This window comes from Solanum pennellii, chromosome 2, assembly GCF_001406875.1.
Source record: "Solanum pennellii chromosome 2, SPENNV200".
Classification (NCBI taxonomy): domain Eukaryota; kingdom Viridiplantae; phylum Streptophyta; class Magnoliopsida; order Solanales; family Solanaceae; genus Solanum; species Solanum pennellii.
In genome coordinates this window covers 2845898-2858182 of record NC_028638.1, presented here as the reverse complement: position 1 = coordinate 2858182, position 12285 = coordinate 2845898, and the positions used below count along the sequence as shown (strand labels likewise).

At 38.1% G+C, this 12285-nt stretch overlaps 1 long non-coding RNA gene across 1 annotated transcript in view; it reads right to left on the bottom strand.

Moving 5' to 3' along the window:
- Positions 1–232: 232 nt before the first annotated feature.
- LOC114076145 overlaps positions 233–12285 on the bottom strand; it is a 20853-nt gene continuing 8800 nt past the window's right edge. The window contains exons 3-4 of the long non-coding RNA XR_003576958.1: positions 5627–5705; positions 233–477 (exon numbers count right to left, since the gene is read on the bottom strand). This is a non-coding gene — a long non-coding RNA (uncharacterized LOC114076145). The remainder of the gene's footprint in view (positions 478–5626; positions 5706–12285) is intronic.

Below are 12285 nucleotides of genomic sequence, written 5' to 3'. Positions count from 1 at the left end.
CAATCAGAGGATATGATCGATCTCAGAGAAGGAATTTCGATCAATGTATTGTATTCAGAGAGGGCATTGAGAGAATTAAATGTCACGACCCGAAAGTACCCCTTAGAAGTTAGGAAACCCTTAGGTCGGAACAATTGCGTACTTGACCTTTCGGAGGTACTATACTAGCCATTTCCTATCATTCATTACATAAGACATGAAAAGTAGTTCGGAATTAAAACTTTTCAGAACATTTATAATAGTAATGAAATATATTTTATAAATACTAAAGAGTAGTCTCGTCGTCACAAGCCATCTTAAAGACACAACTTAAATATCTTAGGGACACGGCCCTTTACATTGAATGAAAATACATAATAAGTCTTAATAGTAGAAACTAAGGAAATAAAGACTATGCCCTCGAATATATGAGGACATACTTAGTCTTGAGAGAGTCAATTCCTAATCTTGCCTTCTAGTCTCCAACTTGCCTCCAACCTATACTTACAGGGTATAGAAAAGTATGGGGTTAGCACAAATAATGTACTAAGTATGGCATATGAAAAAACATGCAACAATGGACGTTTTAGTAGAAATAAGCTTGCATGTCAATTAAGTAAACTTTAATAAAAATAGAAGTGAACTAACACATAAATCATCATTTAGCACATAGGAAAGGATTTTTAATAATTTAACACAAACAGTCACTTTACAGTGAACTCTCCAAATTTCACAGTGAACACACAGTGAACTGACCCCCTAGAAGTTTCTCTAACCAAGAATATCCTAAGCTTCACTAAGGTAAGAAACAAAGAGACCACCCATACAATTCCTTCAATACACACCCAAGTGACCCTGAAGACTACCCATTTTAGGCTTACTTGATTGAAGTAACATAACTAGACAATAAAGGAACATACTTGCATTAGAACTTCACCAAGGTGCCCTTCCCCAAGTGGACTTGAAAGTTACAACAAAGTGAAATGTGAGAATAGCATCCCATACTACTACTACCACTTTGTGCTCCTTGAGGATTCCATGAGGTTAGGTACACCGCATTTTTCATCCATAAACTTCATTATACAAGACATAGTCTTAACATGCTTTCCTAACATTAGACACTAATCACATAACTTCACTTTCATTTCATAATGACACATTCATACATTAAATATAAAGGCACACCAAGACTCCTCTTTCAAGTGACTACTTGTGCAATGGATAAATAGCGTCCCATACCAACACCCAACCTAAGTAGTACACTCTTTAGGAGACTTAGTTCATTAATTAATTTGTGGGAAGTTAACATTAACCGACATAGACCATGAGATCTAGACATGAAATCCCGACATTAACCCCTATCGGATGAGGTATCCCTACTTGCCTAGGGTAGGGTCATTCTTTTAGCCTTTACATGGAATCTCCAATAGCTACACATATGCGGGCGCATAAGGAGATTGCTTCTATGTAATTCATTCTCTACGAACGAGGAGTACTCATCTCAAGAGGTACACTGGGTACAACATCTCTACTCACAAGTGTAACCGCCTCTTCTTCATATCCTCTAGATGCTAAGTATAACTCCCCCATGGAGTCTTAAACATTCATTACTATAGGCTAAGGAATAACTCATTGGAAACCGCATCTCAACTCACGAAGGGCAATCCATCCCTCAACCTAACTTAGAAAAGCTTTTGGGAGTTAGTGCGGTTTCTACAAAACACTAAATCTCAACTCACGAAAAGTGTTCACCCCAAACCTCCCCTTTCACATTCGTTATCTTCATTCATTCATCCATTCAAAGTGCGAGTGTGTGTGTACATGTGAGCACACCTTTCACACAATCACCATTTTTCATAACATTGACTTCTAAACATGCTTACATATTCATTCATCATATTACACATATTACCATACTTCACATAAACATAAAATTCACTTAGACATAATCTCTAGCATACTTCACATAAACATGTACTTCAACATAATCTCTAGCATACTTCACATAAACATGTTCTTCACTTAGGCAAAGTCTCTACGAATCATACATAACAAGCTTCATAAAACACATCAACAAGAACATCATCATTATCATATTACTTCACATATCAAGCCCTCATGGACATACTCACAATACACATATAAATACATATTCACATACTTCAAGTAAACACCGCCACAAAAGGTGGACCATACCACTCAAGAACATTTCATAATAAGAACTAGACAATATAACAAACTTACCAATCATCCAAGCTTTCACCACCTATTCACAAGTTATTCAATAACTCATCATAAAATATCGCTTAGTGCAGTAGCTAAATCACAACATAAGTATGAAGAATACATAACTCTAACATCTACTAATCATGCTCATTAGACCCATTTCATACGCCAAAAGTTAATAAAAAGCATAAACATGGTCTCATTAGGGTTTTGACATTAAAAACATCATTTAATACTGTGAACAACTCATTTTAGTCATTACAACATTTCCACACACAGACCCACACTTAGGGTCAAGGAATAAGAAAGTTTGATATTTGAAACCCTATTATAAATATTTGGGAAGTGGCTCCTTGAATGAAAGGAAATTCAAGGATGTCTACCAAACCTCAATGAGAAGAAACCCACAAATTTGTGATGAATAAACCGTCCACAACCAGCCCTCCTAACCCTTCCTTGAGTTCAAGCTTCTATGGAGTTAAAGAGAGTCTTTCTTGGGGGAGGGGTTTTGGGCTTTTGAAATAAAGGGTCTTGTCTAGGTATAGGACTTAAAAATAATTTAATATACCTAAAATAACCTATCATCCATGGTTCATAAAATACTTGGGGTGAATTTACGAAACACCCCAAGCCTTGACAGAAAATTGTGGCAGCTTTATAGTGACCAAACGACGGACCCCAACTATTGGGCGTCGACTGAACGAGGGTCTGTCCTATTGGGCGTCGTTTGGTTCAGAGGCTGGATCCATGAGGGTTAATCTTCCACCAATAAGGGTTGAGAAATGCCCCCAAACGATGGCCCGTTATCGGGACTAGATGCTAGGGCGTCGATGCTCCAGTTTTGGTAGCTTGGTTGCCCAGATGTTAAACCCTTATACAATGTCTTCTAGGTCTTAAAAACTCAAACAATCAATTTCAACCAAAACAAACACGTAAAACTTGCTAAAACATACTAAGACACACAAGTACTCTTCAAAGCATATCTTTCGAACGTCATGGACGTTCTTGGACGTTTGACCTCCAAACACCACCAAACTTTAGACACTGCCTCAGAACATCATTATTAACCATTTTAACACAACATTATCGCATGAGACACATGCAAAGCTCTAGTTCAACTTAGTTCATTTTAGGGGCGTTACATTCTCCCCCTCTTAGAACAATATTTGTCCTCGAATAACATTAAACACTTTTAAAGACATCAAGGACTCATTTAGTAGAATATAAAACACCACATCAAGGTCAAAACATACATATACAATTCACCAACTTAACAAGGAACACATCGATAAGTATTTTAGCAACACATTCAACTTCTGCAACAATTTCCATAAGTTAAAACACACCCTAATCTCTTCATTTATGGAGCAAGTACCTTCTCCGACATTAAACATGCTCATACACATCATTTATACACACATTGAAACTACAAATCATGAAAGTGCAATTAAGTCAAATTTTGATATTATTTACAGTGAATGCATAAGGATTAACAGTGAAGCGTGCTTAAAACTCAATAATTCACCTTTCAAGAAATTTTTATCATGAAGGCATGACAATATGAGAGACAAGGTCATATAAACTCTAAAGTGAAACCAAACAACCATATAGAATTAAGATTTACCGGGGCTCTCATTCCGGATTAGTTCTTTTCTTAGTTCCAAGTACAAAGAAACAATTCTTTGTTGGAGCATTAGGATCCGAACCACCACTAGGGGATTGGTCGACATCTTTCCCTTTTGCCTTGATGTTAGGGCAGTCCCTCATCTTGTGACCCTTATTACCAAAAGCAAAGCAACCATATGTTCCGTCAAGACACTTACCCAAGTGTTGCTTTCCACAAGTAGCACACCTAGACCTCTCAAAAGTATGGCCACCTCCTTGGGAATTTTGCTTGGGAGCCCTATCCTTGTTCCCCATGGAAGACTCTTGAGTGATAGAACCTATTCTTAGGTTTTGGTTGGCCTTGTTAATCCGACCTAGGCCTCTTACCCTCTTGTCTTATTTCCCTAATCTTGGACTACCCAATTTGTTGAGCATACACCATGAGTCTAGACATACCCGTGTCATTAAGGAGCATTGTCGTACGACACTCTTTTTCCACCAAGCTAGACACTCCCATCACAAATTTGTTCATTCTATACCTAGGGTTGGCTACTATGGTTGGTGCATACTTAGAGAGTTGGGTGAATATGCGAGAGTACTCTTTCACACTCATTCCCCTTGAAGAAGATTCATGAATTCCACCATCTTATTCTCCCTCCACTCTAAGGGAAAGAACCTATCAAGAAAAGTCTCTTTGAACACTTCTCAATCTACCAGACCATCCCTTAAGGGTCTCTCATCCGTCCATTTCTCAAACCACACTTGAGACACATATTTGAGTTAATAAGCGGCTAACTCTGCTCTCTCTCTCTAAGGGTTACACCCATAATATTCACCACCTTGAACACCTCATCAATGAAGCTTTGTGGATCTTAATCCACCTTAGTCACATGAAAAGTAGGAGGGTACATCCTCATGAAATCCCAAATTCTAAAAGCTAGAGTACTTACATAGGGTTGAGGTCCACCTCATTGGTTAGCTTGGGCAACCAAATGACTAGTGACGACATGATCTTGAGTCGTCATGAGTCAGGTCAAATCCATAAGGGCAGCCTTTAGCTCCGCATTAGTCATATCCCCTTCAACAAAGGGAGCTTGAGGAGCTTGGATCATAAGGAGAATTTGGGGAACTTGAGATCCTTGAGGTTCCGGAGGAGGAACCACCTCATTCACATCCTCTAGGCCAACTAAAGGGACTTGCTCACCACGGGGAGGAATCCTCTCATTAGCTACTCCTTCCTCCTCCCTTCTAACAGTTGTCATCCTTGTGTTCATTTCCTTATAAACATAATCTAAAAGGTTGAGAAAGACATCTTATAGAACTGAAGACTAAGGCACGACATTAGAATAATGAAGAAAGTGAAACTTCTATCGCCTTATAGCCTCTCACTCATAGGTGTGTCGCGACTCACACCATTAATAAGACTCTACTAGACGTCGCTTGTGAGGCTTTAGACCCTAACAAATTTCCCATAACTTATACTCTGATACCAAGCTTGTCACGACCCGAAAGTACCATCTAGAAGTTAGGGGAACCCTTACGTCAGAACAATTGCGTACTTGACCTTTCGAAGGTCTTGTACAAGCCATTTGCTATCATTCATTACATAAGACATGAAAAGTAGTGCAAAATTTAAAAATTTTCATGACATTTATAATAATAAGGAAATATCTTTTATAAATACTAAAGAGTAGTCTCATTGTCACAAGTCATCTTAAAGACACAACTTAAATATCATAGGTACATGACCCTTTACATTGAATGAAAATACATAATAAGTGTAAATAGTAGAAAATACAATAATAAAGAATATGACCTCGAATATATGAGGACATACTTAATCTTGAGAGAGTCGATTCCCAAGCTTGCCTTTTAGTCTTTAACTTACCTCCAACCTATACTTATAGAGTATTAGAAAAGTATGGGGTTAGTACAAAGAATGTACTAAGTATGGCATATGCAAAAACATTCAAAAAGGGACATTTTAGTAGAAATAATATTTCATACCAATTAAGTAAAAATTTCATGAAAATAGAAGTGAACTAACACATAAATCATCATTAAGCACATAGGAAAGGATTTTCAATAATTTAACACAAAAAGTAACTTTACAGTGAACTCTCAAGACATGAAGGAACCACCCATACAATTCCTTCAATACACACCCAAGTGACCCTCAAGACTACCCATTATAGGCTTACTTTGTTGAAGTAACAAGTCCACCACCTTATAATTAGACATTAGAGGAACATACTTACATTAGAACTTCACGTAGTTGCCCTGCCCTAAGTGGACTTTCAAGTTACACAAAGTGCAAAGCGAGAATAGCTTCTACACTAATACTCCCACTTTGTGTTCCTTGATGATTCCATGAGGTTAGATACACCAAATTCATCATTCATACACTTCATTACACAAGACATAGTCTTAACATGCTTTCTTAACATTAGACTGTAATCACATAACTTCTTTTTCATTTCATAATGACACATTCATACATTAAAGATAAGGACACACCAAGACTCCCCTTTGAAGTGTCTACTTGTGCAATGGATAAATAGTTTCTCATACCACCACCTACCCTAAGTAGTACACTCTTTAGGAGACTTAGTTCATGACATTAATTTGTGGGGAGTTAGCTTTAACCTACATAGAACATGAGAGCTAGATATGGAATCCCGATATTAACCCCTATCCGATGAGGTATCCCCACTCTTCTAGGGTAGGGTCATTCTTTTAGCCTTTACATGGAATCTCCAATAGCTACACCTAGGCGGGCGCATATCTAAGGGATAAGGATATTAATTCTAAGTAACTCATTCTCTACTAACAAGGATTACTCATCTCAAAAGTTACAATGGGTACAACATCTCTACTCACAACGTGTGACCACCTATTCTTAATGTCCTCTCGGTGCTAAAAATGAATCCCCACGGAGTCTTAAACATTCATTACTATAGGTTGAGGAATAACTTATTGGAAACCACATCTCAACTCACAAATGGCAATCCATCCCTCATCCTAACTTAGAAAAGCTCTTGGGAGGTAGTGAGGTTTCTACTAAACACTACATCTCAACTCACGAAGAGTGTTCACCCCAAAACTCCCCTTTCATATTTATTAGCTTCATTCACTTACTCAAAGGGTGAGTGTGTGTTGATGTGAGCAAACCTTTCATATAATCACCATTTTTATAACATCGACTTACAAACATGCTTAAATCTTCATTCATCATATTACACACATTAGCATACTTCACATAAACATATAATTCACTTATACATAATCTCTAGCATACTTCACATAAATCGGTACTTCGCTTAGGCATAGTCTCTATGAATCATACCTAACAAGCTTCATGAAGCACATCAACAAGAACATCATCATATCATATTACTTCACAAATCAAGCCTTCACGGCCATACTCACAATACGCATATAAATACATGTTCACATACTTCAAGTAAAAACCGCCACCAAAGGTGGACCATACCACTCAAGAACATTTCATAATAAGGACTAGACAATATAACCAACTTACCAATCATCCAAGCTTTCACCACCTATTCACAAGTTCTCCAATATTTCATCATAAAATATCCCTTAGGGTAGTATCTAAATAACAACATAAGTATGTAGAAGACATAACTCTAACATTTACTAATCATGCTCATTAGACCCATTTCATAAGACAAAAGCTGATAAAAAGTATAAACATGGTTTCATTGGGGTTTTGACATTAAAATCATCATTATTATCACTAAGAACAACTCATTTTAGTCATTAAAACATTTCCACACGAAAATCCATACTTAGGGTCAAGGAATAAAGAAGTTTGAAGTTTGAAACCCGTTTAGAAATCTTTTAGAAGTGGCTCCTTGAATGAAAGAATTTCAAGGATGACTACCATACCTCAATGATAAGAAACTCACAAATACTTTATGAAGAAAACGTCCACAACCAGCCCTCCGAGCCCTTCCTTGAGTTTAAGCTTCTATGGAGTTTGAGAGAGTTTTTCTTGAGGGAGGGATTTTGGGTTTTTGAAATAAGGGTTCTTGTCCATGTCTAGGACTTAAAACTAAAATAATATGCCTAAAATACCCAAAAATTATTAGCCATGGTTCATAAAATAGTGGGGGTGAATTTACAAGACACCCCAAGCCTTGGCAGAAAATTGTGGTAGCTTTATAGTGACAAAACTATGGACCCCATCTACTTGGCGTTGACTGAACGACGGTCATCTTGTTGGGCTTCCTTTGGTTTAGAGGCTGGATCCTTGGGGGTTAATCTCCAGTACTAAGGGTTTAGCTACGCCCCAAAACAACGGCCCGTCATCAGGACTACAATCTGTTGATGCTAGGGCGTCGATGGTCCAGTTTTGGCAGCTTGGTTTCAAGTCTTGGGTCCTTCTCTAGGACACCTTGTGGGTCCTAGATGAGGTCGTACCCAAACTTTAAACCCCTATAAAAAGTCTTCTAGGTCTTAGGAACTCCCACCATCAATTTCAACAAAAACAAACACGTAAAACTCGCTAAAACATACTAAGATACAAAATTACTTTTCAAAGCACATCTTTCGAACGTCATGGACGTTTGACCTCCAAATATCACAAAACTTTAGACATTACCTCAAAACATCATTGTTAACCATTTTAAAACAACATTAACTCATGAGACACATGCGAAGCTCTAGTTCAACCTATTTCATTTTAGGTTGTTACATTAAACATCTCAGTTTCCACCAGGACAAAGAGTGACAGTGTCATGGCCTTGACTTTACCAACAGTAAAACACTCACAAGGGTCAAAAAAGGTAATCAGGCCGTTACTAGCCTTGAATGGACTCACGGTAAAATTTGTCCATTCTGAGCATTAACACCAGTTGTGAATCTGTGATAGTCGAACAAACGTGTGGCCATCACTCACAAGATTAATTCCAAGGAAAGAAGTCTGGGTGTACCACAATATAAATATACTGATTTTCCTAATGAACCCGTTTTAGAGTGGAAGGGGGGAGATTCTATTCCTAAAGGTCGTTTAATTTCTTGTTTGAAGGCTTTCAAGATGATCTCTAAAGAGTGTTTATACCACATTGTAAGACTCAAAGATTTAGACTCCAAAATTCCTCCCATTGAGATGGTCCCCGTAGTAAGGAAATTTCCGAAGGTCTTTCCTAATGATCTTCCCTAAATCCCTCCCAAATGAAAAATTGATTTTGGTATTGACTTGCTACCGGATACCAACCCCATTTCAGTTCCTCCTTATCAGATGGCTTTGACCGAATTGAAGAGTGGAAGTCTCAACTCAAACACTTACGATACAAAGGCTTCATTAGACCTAGTTTTTCTCCGTGGGTTACTCCGGTATTGTTTGTGAAGGTCCCTAAGAATGTGCATTGATTATTTCTAACCCAATAAATATACTATTAAGAATATATCTTCTCCCTCGGATTGGCGACTTGTTTGATCAACTCCAAGGGGCAAACTACTTTTCTAAGATTGACTTGAGATCGGCGTATCACCAACTTAGGGTGAGAGGTGACGATATACCAAAAACGGTATTTCAAACTAGATATGGTCACTATGAGTTCCTAGTAATGTCATTTGGTCTCACTAATGCCCCACGGCGTTTATGGACCTAATGAACAGGGAGTTTCGAAGTTACCTAGATTCATTTTTCATTGTCTTCATTGACGACATCTTGGAAGATTTGAAAAATGAGGGTGAACACATGGATCATTTGGGAGTGGTATTACAAGTGCTTAAGGAAAACCAACTATTTGCCAAGTATAGCAAATGTGAGTTTTTGTTGAGATCGATGGCGTGTTTTGGTCATATCATCTCTAGTGAGGGAGTTGAGGTTGACCCAAGGAAAACCGAGGTGGTGAAAAATTGGCCTAGGCCTTTGACTCCAACAAACATTATTGGTTTCTTGAGCCTAGAGGGTTATTATAGGAGGTTTGTGGATGGTTTTGCATCCATTCCATCTCCCTTGACTACTTTGACCCAAAAGAGTGTGAAATTTTAGTGGTCGGAGGAATGTGAAAGAATCTTCCAAATCTTGAAAAATAGGCTTACTACCATGCCGGTGTTGACTCTACCGGAGGGTACCAAGGGTTTCGTTGTATAATATGATGTACCCCGAGTGGGCTTGGGGTGTGTGCTTATGCAACAGGGGAAAGTAGTAGTCTATGCCTCTAGACAACTTAAGGTGCATAAGAAGAACTATCGAACTCATGATCTTGAGTTAGCGGTCGTGGTATTTGCCTTGAAAATATGGATTCATTACTTGTATAGTGTTCATGTTGATGTGTATAGTGACCACAAAAGTCTTCAATATGTTTTTACTCAAAAAGAGTTGAATCTCCAACAAAGAAGGTGGTTGGAATTGTTGAAAGATTACGACATGAGTGTTTTCTACTACCCCGGCAAGGTCAATGTGGTTGCGGATGCTCTAAGTCGTATGACCATGGGTAGTGCGTCTCATTTAGAAGAAGCCAAGAAAACCTAGTGAAAGATGTTCATAGGTTGGCTCGTTTGGGTGTTAAATTGGAAGATTCTCTGAATGGTGGTTTCATGGTCCATCATAACTCCAAATCATCTTTGATGGTTGAGGTGAAGGCTAAGCTAAACCTTGATCAACCATTGATGGAGTTGAAGGAGTCAGTTCTTGGTAATCTTAGTGAGTCATTCTCCTTAGGGGGGATGGTGTCTTGAGGTATCAAGGAAGGTTGTGTGTTCCCAATGTAGATGGCTTGAGGAACCGGATTTTTTAGGAAACTCATGGGTCCCTCTATTCATCCGAGTTCAACAAAGATGTACCATGACCTTAGAGAGGTGTTTTGGTGGGAAGGCTTGAAGAAGGACATGGTGGAATTTGTTTCTAAGTGTTCAAATTGCCAACGACTGAAAGTCGAACACCAAAAGTCGGGTGGTTTGCTTCAAGAAATCCAAGTTCCTACTTGGAAGTGGGAAGACATTATTATGGATTTTGTGGTAGGTTTTCCTCGAAACCAAAAGCAATATGACTCCATATGGGAGGTTGTGGATAGGTTGACCAAAACCGCTCATTTTATTCTCGTCAAGTCTACTTACTCGGTGGAGGATTATGCAAAAATATTCATAGATTAAATTGTGTGTCGCGATGTTATTCCGTTATCCATCATATCAGATAGGGGTGCACAATTCACATCTAGGTTTTGGAGGTCATTCCAAAAAGAGTTGGGTACCAAGGTGAAGCTAAGCACTCCTTTTCATCCCCAAACGAATGGTCAAGCAGAGCGTACTATTCAAACCTTTGAGAATATTCTTAAAGATTGTATTATCAATTTCAAGGGAAATTGGAATAAGCACTTGCCTTGTTGAGTTTTCTTACAACAATAGTTATCATTCATCTATATTTATGGCTCCTTATGAAGCCTTGTATGGCAGGAGATGTAGATATCCAATTGGATGGTTTTAAGTAGGTGAGTCTTCACTTTTTTGTCCCGAATTGATTTATAAGACTTTGGAGAAAGTTCATATTATAAGGAACCGCTTGAAAATAGTCTATAGCCGGCAAAAGTCTTATGCCAACCATTGAAGAAGGGAATTAGAATTTGAAGAAGGTGATAAAGTGTATTTAAAAATTTCGTCTATGAAACGGGTGGTGAGATTTGGTAAGAAAGGGAAGTTGAGTCCTCCTTATGTGGGTCCCTATGAAATCTTGCAAAAGATTGTTAAGGTTGCATATGAGTTGAGGTTACCAGTGAATTGGCTTCGGTTCATCCGGTGTTCTATGTCTCCATGCTTAAGAAGTGCATCGGTGATCCCGAGTCCATTCTTCCTATTGAAGGTTTAGATTTCAAGGGAGTTTCTCCTATGAGTAGGTTTTGGTTCAAATCCTTGATAGACAAGTAAAGAATTTAAGGAACAAAGAGGTGGCTTTCGTAAAGGTGTTATGGAAGAATCACCTAGTTGAAAGTGCAACATGAGAGGCCGAGGACGACATGAAGTATCATTACCCTCATCTATTTGATAACTAAGGTTAGTTATTCCTAATTGTAGTGAAAAATAATGAGTTTTTTTTTTTAAATTGCCTTGATTTTTTGTTAAGTTGTGTAAAACGTGCATGTTACAGTGAATCACAATGAACTTTATGCGTAGAAATGAAAATGTTGCTCTTTACTTGTTTTGAGTTTATGTTGTGCATTTTGGTATATTGTGCCTTCATGAATTGTATTCAACATGTTGAGATGTGTTGAATAAAGCCTTGGCATAGTGAATAACCATGAAATGAATGTTGAACTCTTATGAGTTGAAAATATTGTTTTAAGTTGCATTGTGAAAAAGGTTATGAGGTTATGATGATTTTGATTGTGACAAATGTTGATGATGTATGTTATTGGTTGGGCTACTATTATTGAGTCTATCCTTTCCCTTCAAAAAGATCTTAGTGTCATTCCAGGACAAATGTTCCTAAGGGGGGGGGGGGAGTAA